The sequence below is a fragment of the Giraffa tippelskirchi genome, chromosome 6, assembly GCF_054371585.1.
Source record: "Giraffa tippelskirchi isolate mGirTip1 chromosome 6, T2T-mGirTip1v1.2.pri, whole genome shotgun sequence".
Classification (NCBI taxonomy): Eukaryota; Metazoa; Chordata; class Mammalia; order Artiodactyla; family Giraffidae; genus Giraffa; species Giraffa tippelskirchi.
The window spans coordinates 145,842,030-145,864,036 of NC_137280.1; the positions used below are offsets into that span (position 1 = coordinate 145,842,030).

The 22,007-nt window shown below is 37.0% G+C and overlaps 1 protein-coding gene across 1 annotated transcript in view; it reads right to left on the bottom strand.

The window, feature by feature from the left end:
• Positions 1–22,007, bottom strand: part of LOC145511417 (uncharacterized) — a 733,827-nt gene that overhangs the window by 240,947 nt on the left and 470,873 nt on the right. The gene's annotated exons all lie outside the window — the stretch shown is intronic.

The following is a 22,007-nucleotide window of genomic DNA, read 5'->3' on the forward strand; positions in this document are numbered from 1 at the left end:
AATTTTAAAAGACCTGAAGCTTTTATAGCAATTTGCCCATTTCTATATTTTCCCTGGTAACAAATTATATATTAAGAATATACTCTTTATTTTTAAAAAGGATATCCGAGAACCTACCATAACAGAACCAGGATGGTAGTGGATGTGCAATGTCCTTGTCACCCTCCCTCTAAGAGGTGTCTCCTCTTAGAAGACAAGAAACTTAACAGTAGCTGAAACTAGCACCTTTCTGTTTTATTATGCCTGAGCTACTTAGATGCTGTAAACCTCAACCCGAGAGTATGGCAGAGACACAAACACCATCGTTCTATTAGAAGAAATAAATCTATTACAAAGGGAAATATTTGTGGTTAGGTTAAACAGGAACCACTCTTTTTATGGGATCTGCTAACATAGCAAGCTTTTTTTATATGGTTTAAATTTTTTCTTTGTAAGATTTTTTTTTCTCTTCAAAGGTAAGACTTACAGGCAGATTATAAGTAACACAACCCAAAGCATGCTGCCCAGAGCAGTAGCATAGGAAACTTGAGGAACTCAGCATCCAATGACACTGGTTCTCTGGAAGCATGGAAGGACAGTTACTGGTTCTTGACTTCTCCTATATTTGCAGGAATCTGTACTTGTATCTGACCTACTTGCTGATTGCTTAGGAATTTCAGGCCCCCAGAGCCTGCTTAGTTCTGAAAGAACTGGCCTCTGTCTCTCTCCTTTGCAGAAGGAAGGAAGGGGAGCTGCCATCACAGCAATATTTAGCTACGGTCCCACCTGGGCCTCCCCAGGTAGCTCAGATGGTAGTGTGCCTGCAATGGAGGAAACCTGGGTTCAATCCCTGGGTCAGGAAGATCCCCTGGAGAAGGAAATGGCAACCCATTCTAGTATTCTTGCCTGGAAAATCTCATGGGTGGAGGAGCCTCGTGGGCTGCAGTATATGGGGTCATGAAGGGTCGGACACGACTGAGAGACTAACACCACCTGGGCCTGATGGACTTGTCTGTCTTGACTATGTTCCCTTGCATGAAGTCTACAACTTAGACTCAGTTCATTCTGTAAGGTCAACTCCAAGACTGGCATTGGTCCTGACCTTCAGTATCTCCACTATCACAAGACCAGACTATCTGGATCAGGGCCTGGGCTCTGATCAGAAGGTGATACTAGCTTGTTGTGAAGGATCTGTTGACTTTGTCCTGAGACAAATCCACTGTAACAGGTATCTCCTCCTTTGTCTAGGTTCACTTTTTTGAAGATCTTGTTTCCTATGGGGAAGGATCTGAGATGTCTTTCTCAAGAGGGTCTCTGTCCTGGGCAAGGGAGCTTATCTGCACTCTGGTAGAGGAGATCCCCAACCCTACATCCCCTCCTGAATTCTCTCCTGAGTGGAGTCCTGTTTTTGTTCTTTTGGGTCTTCAGTGTCCTTTTTCTCAGAAACTAAAATTTAGGGACTAATACTTTTGCCTGTTGAGTGAAAATGAAGTTGCTCAGTTGTGTCCAACTCTTCGTGACCCCATGGACTGTAGCCCACCAGGCTCCTCCATCCATGGGATTTTCCAGGCAAGAATACTGGCAGTGGGTTTCCATTTCCTTCAGAGGATCCTGAAGGTCAGGGGATCTTCCTGACCCAGGAATCAAACCTGGGTCTCCCACATTGCAGGCAGACTACCATGTGAGCCACAAGGGAAGCCCTATTCTATTCTCTCTATTCTCCACCTGTTTAGTTCAGTCACACTCTGCCAGACTGTATTTTTGGTGCAAGAAGTGCAGATTGAAAAATATGCTTTCTCTGTTCCCCAGCCTCAAGTGCCTCTGCAAGTCCATGGCCAGTATCAAAGGGAGGAGATCCATCTCAGCGCTACCCACCCTTTGCATCCACAGGTATGCAGAGAGTACCTGTGGCGGGCAGCATTTGTTTTGTGATCACTTATCTATGAATTAAAGGATGTCTGAGGAGGGAAAGGTGATTTGGTAAAGAGGCCAGGATTGTACCTTTCTCATCTGCTACAACTATACAGATTAAGAACCTTAATAGGACATATTGTTTCTTCCACACACAGCCATATATTAGCTAGGTGAAGCTTTACTCCTTGGAATTCTTGGAAATGACCCCATCATTTTCAAGGTCATCAAAGACTGGAGTGTTTGCAGGAATTTTTTGCTCATCACTAGGTCTGTACTCTCAGAATTTCCTCTTTTAATTTCAGATTGTCCACAAAATCTGGTGTTTCATTGGATCAACCCAAAGAATCTAGTTCCAACTTGAAGTTTGCCCTCAAATTCCACACACACACACACACACACACACACACACACACACACACACACACACACACACAAGCACGACTGAGCAATATATCCTTAATTAGATATATCGCAAGAGTGACAAAGCAGGAGAGAATGTACTAGCATTCTCATGGGAAATTATTTAACAACCTCTCTAAGAAATTGTTTTCATGTCCTTTTGAGGTGTTCCACCACTGCGAACACCCTGAGGGCTATCAAGTCCCCTTATTTTCCCATGAAGTACCCACTCTGCTGACACCCCTCTCCCAAGATCCCTATGACCCCTAACATTTTTAATTCTTCTCCCATATTCATACTGAGTAGCCCGAATTTCCTACATCTTACCCTAAGCCACACACTCAAACACACCACAATGTGGAAAGTGAGTGAGAATTTCTCCTTAGCAAAATACAATTTCTTATAAGAGAACCTGGGATTACACAGAGCAGCATTTGTCGTTGTGTTGAATTACATACAGTTATTTCCTCTGTGAAAGGTTTTTTGATTTTTCTCTTCTATAACTTCACGCAAACAACTGCTTGCTTTCTAATATTTTCAAAAATAAATATTATTTTTCTATGTGTGTATATATTATATACAAACACACTTATGTATACATATGTCTACACATGATCCATACATATAATGGAGTTGGATTAATGGCAGTTTCATTATTAAGACTACCAACTACCGAAATCAAGAACTATCTCATTTACTTACTTTGATTTCCTCAGTTCCCCTTCAATTTTAATGAGCCTTGGTCTAGGACACTGCACTTTCCCACCTATTTGATCAGGTTTTATCAGAATCGACAACTGCTTTCTTTTGGCCATTCTTTCCTGTAGCAAAAGCTTCTCTAGAGCCAGCTCTCCACAAAAATTCAAGACTTCAACGTGTGCCCTGCCTCTCATTTACTCTGGCCCTATTGCAGAAAGCTTGTCTGTTTAGAAAATGCTCTCATACATCTTAGGATCTTATTTATGTAAAGACTCAATGTTTAGATTTGGGAGTAAGACATCACTGAGTTCAAATCCCTGTTCTGGCCCTTATCAGTTATATGAATTAATGTAAGACATTTTATCTCTTTGATATTCAGTTTTCTTATATACAATATGGAGATTAACATCTTTATCTAAAAGAATCTATATACACACATGTGCACATGCACACAAGTATATAGTGATAGGATAAAGACTCCTAGAGAAGAAGAAAAAGAGGAAAACCTAGCAAGAATACTGGAGTAGCTTATCCCTTCTCCAGCAGATCTTCCCAACCTAGGAATTGAAGCGGGGTCTCCTGCATTGCAGGTGGATTCTTCACCAGCTGAGCTATCAGGGAAGCCCGTTTATTCCTAGAAATGTATTCAAAAGATTTCCTTGTAGATGCATATTGAATAATTTCATCACAGTATCTCACTGATACAAAAGATTGGAAAAAACAAAAATATTTATCAAGAAGGATCTAGTTAAATAAGTAGTGTATGCTCATGCAACATTAAGCTATGCAGTAGTCTAAAGGACTAGGCAATTTCCAAGGAGTGATAAAGAATCTCCAAAAACATGAGAAGTGCAAGATGAAGAAAAATGTTTATATAAATTGCAGTTGTGTTACATGCTAGAGGTCATGTATCTCTATGTTTATATATCTATATGTATATAGATATATATACATATATGTATAGACAACTTCTGGCAGGGTACTCAAGAAACTAGGAAAGTTAGTAGTCAATGGATAGTGTTACTGGAGGGACAGGGAGCAAAAAGTGAGAGGAACTATGTTTTTAATTGAATGACTTTTTGTTTTCAAATTAAACAGTATAAGCACCTATTACGTTTTCAAATAAATGAATAATGAAATAACAAAAGTATATAGTAAATAGAATAGTCATCCATGATAATTTGAGCACAGAGGAAAATGTCAGGAGATATATGGGTGCTTTTTCACCTATACAAAAAAATATATTAATTCCAAATGTTGTGTGTGTATGCATGCATAAATACATCTCTCTGCTTAAAAAATAGTTTTTCTAAGACTGCTTTCTTATATATCAATTTATCTTGGTAAATTAAAATTCAGGCAAATTAATTATCAACATTAAATGAAACAAATGTTTTGTTTTGAAAAAATGCTAAAGAATGACAACACCAAAAATTATATTTATGTTTTTTTATTATACTGATGTTTTATTAAAATTTGTTTTCTTCATTAAAATTTATAAAAGGTTTAGATTTTTATCACAGTTGTTAATTTTCTGAATAATGCTTACATTTAGAGCTAGTGATTAATTTTATGGTTATACTCTCAATTTTACACGCTTACTTAAGAAAAATGTATTGAATACAAATTTAACCTAATAATTAGAAGTATTCAAAAATTATCTGCTCATTTTTCATATTTTTATTTAGCTTATTTTATAAACACTTTGGCTACTTGTAGAATAAAATTCTCCTCATGAGTGTTATGATTAGAATTTCTGTAGTTGTCACTGTACTCAATTAGCAAAGATTTCAAGTAGATCTTTAGTAGTGAGTTAACTGAATTAAGCCATGGCATATTCAGTGGCCAAAACAATATCATTTAAATACATGTATATAAAGTACCAGTTATTTTATTTAAAAAATATTCAAAGATAGAATTATTGTTTGTAGCAGCATTTAAAGAAATTTGACTTATTTCATAGCCAGATCTACATCAAAATCTTTGTAATTTCTTTCTTTTTTCTCTCTCCTTATATCCTCCTTTTCAAGGGAGGAATCACAATAGTTAACTATGAAAGGAAAATAAGACTGGATATTCAACTTTTACATTTTTATCTGACTGTACTATTTAAATGTTCTATCTATAGTAGATAGAATAATGGTATGTCATTTGTATTTGTTATGGGAAACATGTTGAGTGGATTTCTGGGAAAGAGATTATGCACTCCTCTCTTCCTTACTTTTTATACTTTTGTAAGAAGATTATGACAATGAAAGCAAAGTATTTTGCAAAAATATTGAAAAGCCTGGATCCTATATGATCACTGTCTATGTGATGATTTGAAGATCTCAAGACAATGGTAAAGACAGGCAGTTTACTGGAGAAGAGGTGACCCTGGGAGACACTGACAGAGTAACAGTGAAATAAATAAGACAGAGAAGGAAAGACAGACAGCACACGAAGCTCACTTTCTCACGTCATCTACCCGGATTTCAATCCCCAATAGGACAATGCTGGGGCTCTGCCTGACACACATGTCTCAGGATCATTTTACCAAGAGATCACTAGCTGAGCATTAATTCTCTGGCTATTCAAGCTTGCAGCAGCTTGGAGAGCAGGCTCTGGCTGCCAGAGAGCACCCTCAGTGAGCAGGAAGTCAGGGCAATTGTGCAGGGTGGTGGTGATGTCTGAGGAAGCACAGAGAAAGCTTCAGCACTAGTTTTATAAAATCCCTACCACTTACTTAAAGTGATGGTGCACTTTTGATCATCACCACCAGTGCCCTCAAGTTTCAAGTGAGTCTTCCCTCTCTACTGCCCAATCTGATGACTCCTGAGACTTGGGAGCTGGTCAGGTTCTCTGGACAGGACTTGCCTGGAAGGGGAGTGAGCCAGCTGGAGAACAGACAGACCTCAGGTCCATCAGGGGTGTAGTGTTTCATTCACGTTTGCCTATGTGGAAGATATTCTGCTTCTAGAAATATCCTCAGCTTTTGTTTGGGGATACTACTCCACATACTTTCAGTTCATATAAATCAGGATGAGAACACACCTATTTAAATCAGGACAGTTTAAACAAGGGCAGGTTAAATCCTGAGATCTTTGCTAAGAATACCAGAAAAGATATTGCATCTTTGCTCTGGAACTGAAGTTGGAAAGATTTTGCCCTGGCACCTCTGTCTGCTATTATGTGATCATAGGAAAAGATCCTCTCAGAATGGGTCAGCAGAGCTGTGAGCTCAAGAGAAAGAAAAATTAGGTTCTGAGCCATCATTCAGAGGTAGGTACAGTCCCTTTCATAGCCAGTCTAGGTGACAGGAATCTCTTAAATAAGTCAGTTGGAGTAAGACTTTTGGATTTTGAATCCAGAGGTTTCAAAATGCAAAATTAGATTATCAGATGATTATAATATCTAAACTAATATTAACATCTTATTTAAAGAATTTTTGGCAATAAACAAATCTTTAATAAACAGAAACAAGTGTGACCTTGGGTAAGTTTTCAAAACTTTTTAGTATCCTTAGTAGTATACTGAAGTAAATCACTGTGATGACATTATAGAGGGGCTATGAAGGCGAAACAAAAAAAGAACTAATAAAAGTGTCAGCTGTAAAGTTTTTGTCACATCATTTCATGAGCTCCAAGAGGAATATGACTCTGGTATCTGTTTGTTAACCACTGTAAATCCAGCACCAGTCACGCTGCTTGCACATAGTAGAAAGTTGAAAGTGTTAAGTTACTCAGTCGTGTCCAACTCTTTGCAACTCCATGGACTGTAGGCTCCTCTGTCCATGGAATTTTCCAAGTAAGAATACTGGAGTGGACAGCCATTCCCTTCTCCAGGGAGGTCCTGCACACTGTAAACCATCAACAAACACATGGATAGCAGAAAGTAGAAGTGACAGTCAAAAACTGAGCAACCGTCATGATACTAACACCATCAGAAGACACTGGAAAGTCACGAACAACAACCAAGACAGCCCTGTTGGTAGGCGTGTCTACTGAAAATGAGCTAGGGAGAATGAGGAAACAAATAATAAAATGAAAATTATACATAGACATTTTCTTATATACAGTATATGCAACCTCATATTCTAAAGTTTTGACTATCTTTGGTTTTTACCTTCAAAATAGCGTATGTGGGGTAACGTTGCCCACTGGTCACTATTTTATGAAAAAAACATTGCCAGACTATTTCCTTGATTACATAGCTCTTTTAAATAAATGTCTTTACTCTTGAAGAAAGACTCATGACTAAAGCCCTCCAACATTTTCCCTTGGAAGCAGTGTCTTGTCTGTGCTACATAAAACTGCTGTTAAAGGGACATTTTGGGATTATATGCTGCATATATGCATGGCACTACTGTGGAAGTAACTTCATTTTAAGTCTCTCAATATGACCTGGCTAGTTTCAGTATTATTTTTGAGTCATGACTCAAAATTAAATACCATTTTTTAATGTTTCCCTCCCTTTACCAATCCTAAGGTAGAATACTACTGAGATCAGAGTTTAAGGTGTGGCCTTATATCACATGGAAAGGGCAGAATAGAGCCAGGGTAAAAACCCACATCTCTATAGTCTAAAACATTCAAGGACTAGGTCTGTCCTAAGACCAAAAACACAGTAAAACTGAAATTTCTATTTTGATCAGGTAACCAATTCAAGTAGTCAAGAATCTACTCATCCCACTATATCAGATTCTCACCTCCTTAAGTGCTACTTCTTACTTTTAGCTATGATTCCTTTGGTTACATTCTCAGGAAATAGGAACTAATTTCAATGTATGTTCAGTGATTCACTGAATAAATATTTGTTTAGAGCCTAAAACAACAAGCCACTGGGCTAACACTGATTAAAGTAAAACATATATAATGAAAATCATAAATGGCCTGCAACAGAATACCAATAATAAAATTGTAATACCCACTTTTTGATTTGTCAAAGTAAATGGAATAGTATTTTACATCAGTCACCTGGATGACTCAAACTGCCTATTCCCAGAATAAACACTTTGTTTTTTCAATAGCAGGCCTTTGATGGAGCAGAATGGGATCATATTTGACATCAAGGGGTTTAGCAACTGCCATCACTGTTTAATCAGATACCTACAGGCATTCTTCATTTGTTATTATTGTTTTTAAATTACAAACAAGACAAATATCAACAAGTATTCAATACTTTGGGCTAAAATCAAAATAAGTTTAATGGATTATATCAGTCATATACCACCAAACAAACTTCCATGTCACTATACTCTCAATAACACTTCCTCCAACATAGTGGACAAAATTCTAAAAGGGTAACTTTCCTTTCTTATTTACTAATAATCACAAAGACCACATTTCACTGCAGATGAACCATCTATCTTCAATTTCTGACTTTTTTTTTTCCTTTACGTATGAAGGAATTGAGGAGGAATCAGAAATAAAAGTTAAGCATTCTAGCTAGAAAAATTACTCTATTGATTTTCTATTTAATCTCATAAAATACCTTTCTTTTCTAGGAATTCCTCTCCTTACTCCAAATAACACAAGACCTTTGCAATACATCAAACTAAAGTATGGATCATAGTATTAGAATTGTTTTATAAAAGATCAAAAAACATTTTCTACTATAAAGACTGCTGGCCCAGAATCAACATAAATTTTTAAATTTATACTGTTTAAAATCAATGAATATATATGTGAATATACATATTATATGATTTCATAGATTCATATGCAAGATATTCTTTCTTTCTGAAATGCATTAAAAAACACTTAAATTTCTCAAGAGTATTGACTAGGCCTTCTATTTTATTTTTAGATTATTTCTACAGTACTTATATTGGAGATAAGGAATACAAGAGTGGTAGTCAATTATTGCTTACCAACTATATATGATAAAGGAAAATTTAAAGGCTCTATTGTCCACAGAACACAAACTACTTAACAGTGACAATATGTATAGACTTGTATAATAATATTAATTTAGAAGTGCATAAAGCAACAATAAAATATTATATATTATAAATATTGATATTATATAACACCTAGTGCACTATAGGACTTCCCTTGTGACTCAAGATGGTAAAGAATTCTCTTGCAATGTGGGAGACCTGGGTTTGATCCTCGGGTTGGGAAGATGCCCTGGAGAAGGAAAAGGCTACCCACTCCAGTATTCTGGCCTAGAGAATTCCATGGACTGTATAGTCCATGGGGTTGCAAAGAGTCAGACATGACTGAGTGACTTTCACATTCATGAACTATGCCCCCAAGACTTAAGCATAGCATAATACTAAAAAACTGTCCAAACATATTTTATTCATATATATATATATATATAGTTATATATATATATAGTTATATATATATAGTTATATATATATAGTTATATATATATATAGTTATATATATATAGTTATATATATATAGTTATATATATATAGTTATATATATATATAGTTATATATATATAGTTATATATATATAGTTATATATATATAGTTATATATATAGTTATATAGTTACTTTACAAGTAGCTTAAAAACCTGATGAAGATGTAGAAACAACCTAGTTGGAACAATGAAGTTACTTCTTAGAGAATCCTCCAAAATGTCTATTCCCCTAATTATAGATTATAGAAAAAAGAGCAAGGCATTATTACCACAACATTTTAGGGAAATGAAAATATATCTTCAAGATCCCCTGTGAAAAACTCCATATTACTTAAATTATTTTTCTCAGTAAAAATGATAGGCTTTTTTTTTTTTTTTTTTTTTTTTTTTTTTTTAATGATAGGCTTTTAAAGGAGATAAAATATGTAGGTTTTTGAGAAAGAAACTGGTATGTAAAATATACCAGAGCTAACTGGAGATAATTCTAACCATCAGAGCATCAAGAATCTATTTGTGTGAGAGATACATTTTAAGTGGTATAAACACATGACCTAGTTTATTAGTTAAGATACATTTATCATCAAACAAGAGAAACCAGTGATGGTAGCTGCAAGTGGATGGCTATCTTATTCGAGTAACACTGTTAAGTTCATAGGGACTGGGAGTTGACAGATTCAGACAGAAAACAAAGGTGCATGTTAGGATAGACAGATATTGAACAGAAAACATGATTTTTTTCATTTTTAGAGAAAAAGTTTGGGTACCCCTGCTGTAGCTGATGCAGTGAATGATTTCTAAAAGTCTCCTACAGCACCCTTGCATCATTTGTTCAAGATTAAAAATTCTGAGTAGGAATAGGCAATTAGCTAGGCTAAGTCACCTTTCTATGTCCTGGCTTTTTCATGTTGAAGTAAGAAAGAATCTGATCCTTTTAATTTACTTCTAGAACATGCAGTATAACCTTGCACCAAAGCTACATGAAATGCAAAATCCCCTCTCTAAAGAAAAAGGGGGGTGAATACTATAGAGATACTTTTTTCTGAAGAGCAAATATTCACTATACTTAAGACAAAGCAGTAAGAAAATCTTTTCTCCATTTTATAAAAAGATCGTTTTATAATAATCTTCCAAAGTTATACCATTTGTTAATATACTTGCTTATCTATTTGTTTAATTTGTACTTTGTCAATTTAACTTGCTTGTTGTCATCAATGGCTAAAACATAGGTCTCACAAGAATCAGAACTTGTCTCTCTGGTTCAAGGCATTGAGATTAGACTCTGGTAAATCGACACTTAGGGGATCAATATTTATTTGTTGAACTACTTGACTGATCAATAAAGGGACAGTAATGTGTGGGAAATATCACTTCCCCAATTTCTTGGCCCAGTTCAACCCTTCTGAGTCACTTTTGACACAGTTCTGTGGTGCACTTTCAACCTCAAATAATTGTTATGACAGTGAGTTGAAGCCTTGACTAAAGGAAAGATGGAGAGCTTTCCACACTGTGTTGTAACAGATTCAACAGTTTAATCTCTACATCCTCTTGTAGAAAGTGAATTTCTGACCTACTTTCTCTAATGGTTAGTGTGCTGAAGTTAACAATGAATTTGTGATGCTGAAGAGCCACGTGTAAAACAGATGCTCCCTCCTGGTCCCTCTGACATTGTTTTGAGTTACAAAAAGATTTTTCACATACCAATGGTATTTGAAAGATAAATGTAAACTGGACTTCTTGGAGTAGCTTCCACATTGAGAAGTTTCTAACACCTAATTCTTAAGAAAGAGTCAATAGTAAAGATTTGAAAAGAGTAATGATACTTATTGTGACAAAAATGTCAGAAAGATATTTGATTTTTTTTGTTTGTGGTTAGACATGGGAAGATAAACAGATGTCAAGATTTAGGATCAGGATTCAACAAATTCTGGGTAATGCTTTCTGTCGAACACTCTTTTATTCTTTAATACCCAGTTCCAGGTTCAGGTATGTAAAAGGCTTACCTGAACTTTCAAGGTGACCTCCATTCCAATGTTTCTATTACATCCTACTTTATTTAAAAATTTACCATTTTATTTTTACATTGTTTATTTTCTATATTTCTCTACTCAAATGCTATCATTCCAAATGTACAAGCCCCATCTTATTGTTCTTTATGTCCTTTAGAACCTAGCTCAACATTATACAGTATTTACAGTCATACAGTACTTACAGTTCAATACATTATTCTTAAAATTAGCTGGTCTAAGGTACATACAGTCATGTAACTAGATGAAAATCAATGATAAGCCTATTCCCAGATTATCTGAAGAAATGTAATATGTTAAATAAGAACATGATTTCTACTCCTGAAACTGAAATTAAATTCTCTCTTATTTGTTAAGTAGTAAATATTACAAAGTTAAAAAAAAATAAGTAGTATGTAAATAATCAGCAAGGGTCATCTCCTAAATATGAAAATAAAGTTCACAGACAAGATAACTGTTACCTTTTCTCTTTTAAAGAGATGAGAAAGTTAGCACACAGATGTAATCAGGCAACAGAAAAAAAAAGAAAAAAGAGGAGAGGGAGTGAAAGGTAGAGAACAAAACAAAAGTTCATCTTTGCCAGTCTACCTCGAATGACTCAGGAAAAAATGGATGAAGACAGAAAATCCCAGTGGCACCTTGTTTATACCATGGTATAAACAAGTAATTTACAAACATCATAATCTTTATAAATGCAAAGAAGAAAAATTATTCATAATTTAAAATCTTTTTCATGCAATTTTAATATTTTATCCTACTTATGGCTTGGAAAAATATTTCTTTTATTTACAAACTAGTTTTTGAGTACTCTGTGGATCCCATGTTAGATGTCATATTGAACAAAAGTACACAGTTTAAAAGTGAACATTCCCTTTAACCCCAGGCCCCAGTGTTCTGGGTCCTATAGTGAGGACAGCCGAGTTTCCTTCTACTCTCTGGCGGATGTGAGGCATGAGGGAGAACTACCATTGTTTTAATTTACTGAGATGATGAGTCTGTTGATTTGCTAAGTATAACCTAGCCTATTGTTTTACATATGAGAGTTACATCTCCCATAAAATAAAAAAGTATTCTTTTATTTTATAATTTTGTACTATTCAAATTCATGCCACCGTAGATAAAGAATGCCACCTGCCATACCAGTAAACAAAGGATGCTGTGGTCATCAAGCCATCAGCCACTGCAGTCACCACCTCCACCCCCACGGACAGCACACCCTGAGGGGATTCGGGATGAAGAACACAGGATATTGGCCCCAGATACTTAAAGACAGATTTCAATGAGCCCAGACTCTTTCATCTTAACATGTACAGAAAAGGGTTAAATTCATTAACTTGAGATGTCTGTTTTTCTCTAATTAACAGTACCTAATGTTCAAGCTGATTTTAGAGAAGGCAGAGGAACCAGAGATCAAACTGCCAACATCCGCTGGATCATCAAAAAAGCAAGAGAGTTCCAGAAAAACATCTATTTCTGTGTTATTGACTATGCCAAAGCCTTTGACTGTGTGGATCACAATAAACTGTGGAAAATTCTGAAAGAGATGGGAATACCAGACCATCTGACCTGTCTCTTGAGAAACCTGTATGCAGGTCGGGAAGCAATAGTTAGAACTGGACATGGAACAACAGACTGGTTCCAAATAGGAAAAGGAGTACGTCAAGGCTGTATATTGTCACCCTGATTATTTAACTTTTATGCAGAGTACATCATGAGAAACATTGGCTGGAGGAAGCACAAGCTGGAATCAAGACTGCTGGAAGAAATATCAATAACCTCAGATATGCAGATGACACCACCCTTATGGCAGAAAGTGAAGAACTAAAAAGCCTCTTGATGAAAGTGAAAGAGGAGAGTGAAAAAGTTGGCTTAAAGCTCAACATTCAGAAAACTAAGATCATGGCATCTGGTCCCATCACTTCATGGTAAATAGATGGGGAAACAGTGGCTGACATTATTTTGGGGGGCTCCAAAATCACTGCAGATGGTGACTGCAGCCATGAAATTAAAAGACGCTTACTCCTTGGAAGGAAAGTTATGATCAACCTAGACAGCATGTTAAAAAGCAGAGACATTACTTTGTCAACAAAGGTCCGTCTAGTCAAGGCTATGGTTTTTCCAGTAGTCATGTATGGGTGTGAGAGTTGCACTACAAAGAAACCCGAGCGCAGAAGAACTGATGCTTTTGAACTATGGTGTTGGAGAAGACTCTTGAGAGTTCCTTGGACTGCAAGGAGATACAACCAGTCCATCCTAAAGGAGATCAGTCCTGGGTGTTCATTGGAAGGACTGACGTTGAAGCTGAAACTCCAATACTTTGGCCACCTCACGCGAAGAGCTGACTCATTTAAAAAGACCCTGATGCTGGGAAAGATTGAGGGCAGGAGGAGAAGGGGACGACAGAGGATGAGATGGTTGGATGGCATCGACTTGATGGACATGGGTTTGGGTAGACTCCGGCAGTTGGTGATGGACAGGTAGGCCTGGCGTGCTGCGGTTCATGGGGTTGCAAAGAGTCGGACACGACTGAGTGACTGAACTGATTTATTTATTTATTTATTTTTGCAAAAACTCCTATATATCCTGGCTATTTCCTTATCTCTTTGGAATAATCCCTCAGAGCTAAGAGACTGTCTCTGAGGTTTCAGTCATCAGCATGTCCATCAAGTAATAAAACATATTTCTCAACTAGATTGTGCATTTTTTTTGGTTGTCATTGCTTTGTATTTTTCTATATCTTCTTCTTTTATTAACTTGGAAAATCACTGATGTTAAACCATGTTAATTCAATTTATTCTTTTCAACAGATTTATGATATTTTACAAAATTAGTGTAACATAACTGATATACTGAATTGGTTGAAAGAATACAACATGTAGTAGAAAAGGACTCCATATAGACTCAAACTTCCATAAAAATAAAGAGTGAGTGAATAGTGCAGAAATTAAGGAAGATTGAGAATTCAGAAACAAGCCTAGTATAAACCGAAGATCAAAAGTGGTACAGTAAGACATGTGAGGTAAAATGCTAAAATGTAAAAATTAAGAAAGAAACAGACAAAAGCAAGGGAGAGTTACTCATCATCTATGAGAGAAGTTGTCTTTTTGAAATTTATATTGATACTTATTACAGAACCAAGAATACTGATATAGTCACCTATTTAGGGTTTAAAACATGCTTGTAGAGTAACAATAATAAAAATAAAAGTAATTCCTACCACTTATTGGAAACTTTGTCTGTGTCAGACACTGTGCTCTATGCCAAGTACTTGTGCTGAAACCTGAAAAGGTCTCTACAGCCAATTTCATCCAATTCATTCACTTAATACACATTTTTTAAATGCCTCTTTCACAACCATACGTAATCTACCAGTGAGGTCTATGGTCTCTACTTTAAAAATAGATTCCAAATCTGACCATTTCTCATCACTTTCCTAGTTCTCCTCTAGTCCAAGCCGTCTTCATTTTTAGAAGCAATTAATATCTTTCTAAGTAGCTTCCCTGCTCCCACAGTTAATGATTTCAGCATGTAAAGCAGATCATGGTGGTGGTAGTTTAGTTGCTAAGTCATGTCCTCCTCTTGCAACCCCATGGACAGTAGCCTGCCAGGCTCTGTTCAGGGGATTCTCTAGGCAAGAATACTGGAGTGGGTTGCCAATTTTTTCTCCAAAAGCAGATGATGTACCCCTCTTATTCAAATAATTCTCATAGATTCTCAGTCCGGAACTGTGATTCTAATAAGGAAGTATTACTCAGAGGGAAATTGAAGAGAAAGATGATGCCAAGGAAACACCTCAAAAATTAGTCACAAAATCCTAATAGGTTGTCCCATTAAGAATGATAGAACTGCTGACGTAGCTCACTAGATTTGTAGTCAGACAGCAACACAAGCTGCTGGGATTTGAGGAGCTGTGACGTGGGCACATGAACTCTGTCTGTACCAAAGTGTTATTACCTGCCACAGGCAGCCACTCAGGTAACCCTAGACTGGAAAGGCTGATGAGAAAGTACCTGCAACAGGACAGCAGCATAGTTCAATGAACAGCAAGAGAATCACAGAGGAGACAGACAGGGAAGACTTCAGGAGGCTCATCAGAGGACTATGGTGCAGGAGACAACAGCAGATCAGAGAGCTGCTGAGAAATATATTAAGGTGGCCAGCCAGCAGCACTAATGGAGGGTCAGAAGGAACTGACAGTGAGTTACTCGCAGGCCCTGTGCACAGCTGCTAGCAGCAGGAAGAGCTGGCAGGGTGAGCGGAAGGAGCAGCTAATCAAACTGTCTAACGTGCTGATTAGACAAGCTGTGGGATCAGACAGCAGGGGTAGGAGATTCAACTGCAGGAGGATCAGAGGAATGGGAAAGGCAAAGACAGAACAAGGTCAGGAGTCTGGGAAAGGAGTCGCAGATTGGGCAACAGGCTGGAGCCAGCTGTGACAGCTCCCTGCATAGTAAAGGGAGCCAACTACAGGAGGAGTGAGGAGGGCTGAGGGGACAGGGTGATTTTTAGAGCCCAGGAATCTCAGAGTCAGAAGAGCTAATCAGAGCTGACAGCAGCTCTGCAGAGCTGGGGGTGGGGCTGGTTGTGTGTCTGCCGGTGCTTTCTGGACAAGGGTTTATTTTCCACACCACAAGCAGAGCATACCGCTCAGCTCCTTTCTCCACTCTCCCAGGGCTCTGGGGACTGTGATTTGAAGTCTCCTTGACAAAGTAGGGCAGAGGCCAAGTCTCAGCTCCTTTCAATACAGCAGCCTGGACGAGGAACAAAGGCCCACTCTGGAACCCTGGCCAGCCTGACCCACCAGGGCAGATAAACACACAAACACTCCTTTTCTTGTTTATTCTTTCTTTCTTCATTTTGAAACATAAAATCATGCATTATTGGAGAAGGTGCATAAAGGATTCCGAAAGTAAAGGTTTAGGTCAAAAATACGACACATCTTAAATGAGTCAGGAACGTCTATTCCATGGCCTTTAAGTTTCAGGTATAGTCACTCCCCACACATAAGCATTTTTCCCTCTATCAAACCACTGGAGATAACTTTTTTTTTCTGTTAGAATACACCATCAGAAACACACACAACCTTAAAACTGCAATCTTGTGGAGTGCTTTATGCAATAGATTTTGTAAAAGGAGAAAATATATATAAAGTTTGAAAGACTATTTTCTTACTATTTTTTCCTGTTGATGGCTTTTAACTTTCTTCTAATAAAAGTCAATCACCTTCAAACCTATCTAGAATGTTTAGACAGCAAGCTGGCTTCCTCTAACCTGTATTTTTCTTAATTTGTGACAGCTTGAGAATTCAAATGCACATAGAATAGTTAACAATAATATCTACCTTTTTGAGTGATTAATTGGAAAAATGACATGAGGTTAAAAACTACTCACATTCCCACTTTGCTGGGAAATGAGCCTCACAAGGTTAAGAAGTTGAACCAAAGTTACACACTAGCAAGTGGGTAAGCTGAATCTCAACTGCTACCCATTTGCCTCCTATGTTGCATGGCATTTGTGTTTCCAACAAAATTAAAAGATACTGTATGAAAACTTGCATAGATTTTACTATTCTTCTCACTTTTATTATCTTCAAGAAATAGACTAAAGGAACCTTTTTGCCAAGGTTTAAAATTTCTGTACATTATGGAAAATAGTCTGCATATATTGAGAATGTGGTAGGTGACATTCTTACAAGAAGTGAGACTGCTATATTTGGAAGGTGTGAATTAAGAATGTTCTCATTATATCCCTTCTGACCTCCTGTATCATCTGGATAAGAATCTGATCAAGAAAGAAATTAAAAATGTTATTTTAATATATGAAGTAATTTATTCAATATTAACTGGTCTTGAAACTGTATAACTAAAACAATGTATTCCTAGAACAAGAATAGACAGGTTAATTAATGAAACAAAATAGAAAATTTAGATTCAAGTAAGTATAAGATTTAAATTAGGTGACATTTCAGATGGCCAAGGGAACGATGAACTTGTTAGTGGTTTTGGGTTGAACTGAACTGAACTGAACATGAGAACAACTGCCCAGGCAGGCAGGAAAACAGCATATTAGTTAGTGAGTTTTGATTAGTTAGTTAGTGATTAGCCTTTCTTATTCTTCCCTTCCATTCTTCACTTCTCAACCTATAGTACTTACATATGTAAATAGATTAGATAAAGAGAGAGATAATCACTCAATAAATAGTCATTTTTATTACAATGGAACAGTATAAATTGATGTTTGAAATTAGTCAGACCTGGGTTCAAACCCTGAGGAGGCAACGGAAAAGTGAAAGTCGCTCAGTCATGTCTGACTATTTGTGACCCCATGGATGATACAGTCCATGGAATTCTTTAGGCCAGAATACTGGAGTGGGTAGCCTTCCCCTTCTCTGGGGGATCTTCCCAACCCAGAGATCGAACCCAGGTCTCCCACACTGCAAGTGGATTCTTTACCAGCTGAGCCACAAGGGAAGCCCACAAGGCACCTGGAGCTGAATTCAAATTCTGCTTTCTGAGTCTACTAGCTGTGTGACCTAGATTATATCACAATAACTCACTAGGCTTGTTTCCTTATCTGTGCAGTGAAGATAATACTAACCCAGGGGGCTGTCATATGGATTAAATGAGTGATGCACATAAACCCCAGCACCCACTATACAGCACATTCATACATTCTTAAAAAGTTTTTAATTGCCAAGGAAAACAAAACTCAGTATCAAGAGTTAAGCAAAAGAAAGAAAGAAAATTAGAGCAAAGGAAATGATATTAATTCATCCACATGACTGCTGTGGGTCAAATTTGGTAATAGTTATTTCTTTCTCCCTGGAAAATCAGGGGTGTTCAGATGTGACTCACAGATGCCAGCCCTAGGCCTCAGAAGAGGGCTTCAGGAGAGGAAGATGAGTGAGTTGCTAGCAAGACCCTGAGTGGGAGCGTTCCTGAGTTTCAGTGAGCCTTGAGCTCAGAAACAGAGCCAGTTGTTTCCTTGCTGTGGATTTTATTTACTGAATGTCTGCTGGGATGATGGGATTTGGGTTTCCTGAGCTGTCTTTCATCAGAGCTCTGGCATGCTTTCTCATCACCTGCCCTGTGTTTTCCACACGGGCATTTTTTTTTTTTTTTCTATGGCATCATTTAAAATTGAAGCCTTGGTTCCCTTGGTTCTTGCCGCATGGAAGAATTATTCAGAATACCATAGTTGCTTTTTTTTTTTATTATTTTAATTCCTTTATTAGAGATCACCTTCTATCAGGGTACTTGAAAGAACTGGAGGAAATTTTTAAAATCTGAAATGTAGAAAATGTTCTGGGCAAACCAACTTATGTTTATTTTTTAGGTAGCTTAAGACAGAAATACCAATGTGAGCCTTCCAGGATAATGTTTACCTTTCCTAGAGTGTGGCCACTCTTAAAATCTAAAAGGTAAATGCTATGCACACAGTGTTCAATAATTGATATTCTGTGCTATTTATCATGGAATCCAAAGGGTTTCTTTCCTTCCTACCCTCTGAGTCCAGAAAACTAATGGTGCCAACCTTGTGATAAAACAAACCATTCATTCTTGTTGAACTGGGGCTAGTAATAAAAATTGTAAGAAAATCATGCTATCCATATAAGCTCATATTGGAGAACTTTAGCATTTTTTCACATGCCTAGAACACTTTGGCATCTTTAATTCTTCTATAATTAGTAGAAAAATATTACTTATAAATAGCATAATAGTGTATATATGAAGAGATTTTTTTTTAAAAAAAGACTAGAAATAAGATTTATATTTGTGTCACAACTCTGATACTATAAGATGGCCTGTATATGTATTGAACTTTATGGACACTCATTAACAAATGTTTACTGAGTACATATCACTGTTCCAGATCGTGATCTAAGTACTGCCCTCGCATTCCCTCTTTTAAAATGAGCATAAAAGTCACAATGTCAAGAACAGTTCACTATGACAATATAAATGTGTATTTTAAATTGGAAAATCATATAGAAAATAAATTTCTCAGTATTCCTTTTAGCGGTCTATTTTTTGGACTGTGTACACTGTAAGGCAAGAAGTGCCTCCTGCCTTATGAAAGATGAAAATGGCACATAGTTTTTGTGAAGCCTCTTTTGTAGCCATGAACCAGGCACAGCAGCTAACACTCCACCAATGGGATGAACTGACCCTAGAGCTAAAGGGGCCAGGAGGGATTTTGCTAAGGATTTTGCTGAGTTCTAGTGCTAAATGCAGGAGGACTCGCTTCTCAAGGACCGGGGGATAAGAATGGGGTTGGCGCTGCTGAGGGTTCTGAGCCTTGGGACCAATGTGACAAGCTTCAGGGAACAGGACTTGGTGACCACAAGTGCTCCTCAGTTCTTCACTGGCCTAGGACACACAGTCCAAGCCTTACTCTTCAGCCTGCTCAGTTATTCCCTAAGCTCTTCAATATCCTTTCAGTGCCTTTGTTTTCTGCATTAAGTAACTACAGATGATTTCTGCTGCTGCTGCTGCATCCCTGGTTGATATAAAGGGAACAGTTAAGTCTTAAGATGGTTTTAAAATGCCCTAAACTTATGGAAGATGCCACACAGGTACCACTCCAGGCCAAGCAGGAAACAATAAAAGAGCTCTTCTCTCCCTTCAGAGGTTTTCTGACCTCTCCTCAACTACAATGGACAGTACTATTCTGACTTCTGGTTCTTTTATGGTGAGAATCAAGTTCAAAAGACAGAATATGCCGGGCAGCACATACTAAGGTGTCTTCTGAAGAAAACAGTTATCTTTGTGATGCCCCATGAATCATATAACTCTTCAATCAAATAACTTTAGAAAATGATGCATACACATACACAAAACAGATAAACAGAATTTCTATAAACAGATTCGGCAAAAAGATATTTGTAACTTTGTACATTGCACCCAAACTTCTTTTTAGTGCACTTACGGAAACTTATCTTCCAAGACATTAGTAACATTCTGCCATATAGCATTCTGTTGAATACATTTTTAGACACAAGTCTAAAAGTCATCTTATTTAGTCATCTTACTTGGGAGGAGATTATCCGAAAGGAATGCTATGCATGTTTGCCAGGAAAAAGAGCATGGAAACAGGATGCATATCACATATAACTAGGAACATAAGGCATGTTTCTGAGCCTTAATCCCCTCTTCTGTAGAATGGGGTTAATGACTCCTTTTTCCAGGGCTGTGGTAAAAGAGTGACTGAAATAATGTATATAAAAGTCAACATATTGTCTAGCACATTGTGGGAAATTTTTGTTGTTACAAAAATTAAATGAGGATTATTAAAATTTAAATTATTTAATGTTTGAAAATGCCTGAGTATAAACTCAATCACCTATCAGGTGGTTAATAAACAGTAGCAAGCTAAGTCACTTTTCCCTCATGGGTAAAAGTAAATTTGGCCAAAGAAGATCACTATAGTGTATTGTAGAATCTCCTCACTAGACTGTGAACTCCAGGAGCATAGGGGCTGTGTCTGCTTCTCATCAGCCTATTTCCCCTACCAAGCATCTAAAACATAATATGCATTATTTTTTGTACATCGTTGATTAAACGTCCCCCTGTCTTAAACTTCACAGGGCATAGAATCGAGATGCTTCACTATCTACCCTGTAGAAATAGTGTCAAAATTAAGTATTATAGAAAGCACATTTTCTAAAATTTACACTACTCAGTCAGGTTCCAAAAGACAAAGAAATGAGAACATCTTATTTCTGATTGAGTTAAAGAGGCATATATTGGCATCTCAACAAAGGTGGAGATTGAAAACTTGATTCTGAAACATTTGAAGACTTTACTATTAAGCAACAATACACTCTCAAATCCATAAATACCAAATTGCTATTGACAGCAAGGCAGAACAGCCTAACCAGTTTTATGGAATTACTTTTCAGTAAGTGGACTACAACCACACAGAGAACAGCAAATTGATCAAAGATGCTGACTTCTAGGGCTAAGGGAAAGCAGCAGCTCAGACCACAGAGTTAAGACAAAAGTTCAGAATATCTGTTGATGGTTTTCATTTTGCAAAATTCCAGATTGAATTTTTCTTATTTGGACTCTACAATATTTCTGTGAGGATGAGAATACCAGCTATGATCCTTAGTTTATATTAATCAGCATGAGTAAATAAAAAATAAGAATTTGCTATGTTAGGCCACTGACGTGTTTTTTGTTTTTTTTTTTTTTTTTACTGTAGCATAACATAGCTTAACCTGACTATTACAGATGGTCTCTGGTTACCCAAGATGTTACAGATGAAATGACTAATTTGGGTCATTTTTCTGAGGCTAATGGGGAAGTACTGAATTATATTAAAAAAGAGCAGAAATTCTCAGGTATTTTCCTTTGGGAAAAATTATTTTGTAATAAATACTTGAAGGAATGATGATGAAAGTGAGGTTGAGAGAGAAGTCTTCCACAGAACCATTCATCCCTCCAGATCACTGATCCTCCAGACCATGAGTTATATCCAGGCCCCTTAGCTTCAGAGGTTTTGCCATGTCAATGTAAAGTGTCCTCATTCCTCACAGGATGAGAAGAGGAACGAGGTAATTTTGCCTGGACTTTAATCCCTCAGCACAAATGTAACATTATTCACAGAGCTCACCCAACTGAAAGGGAGGG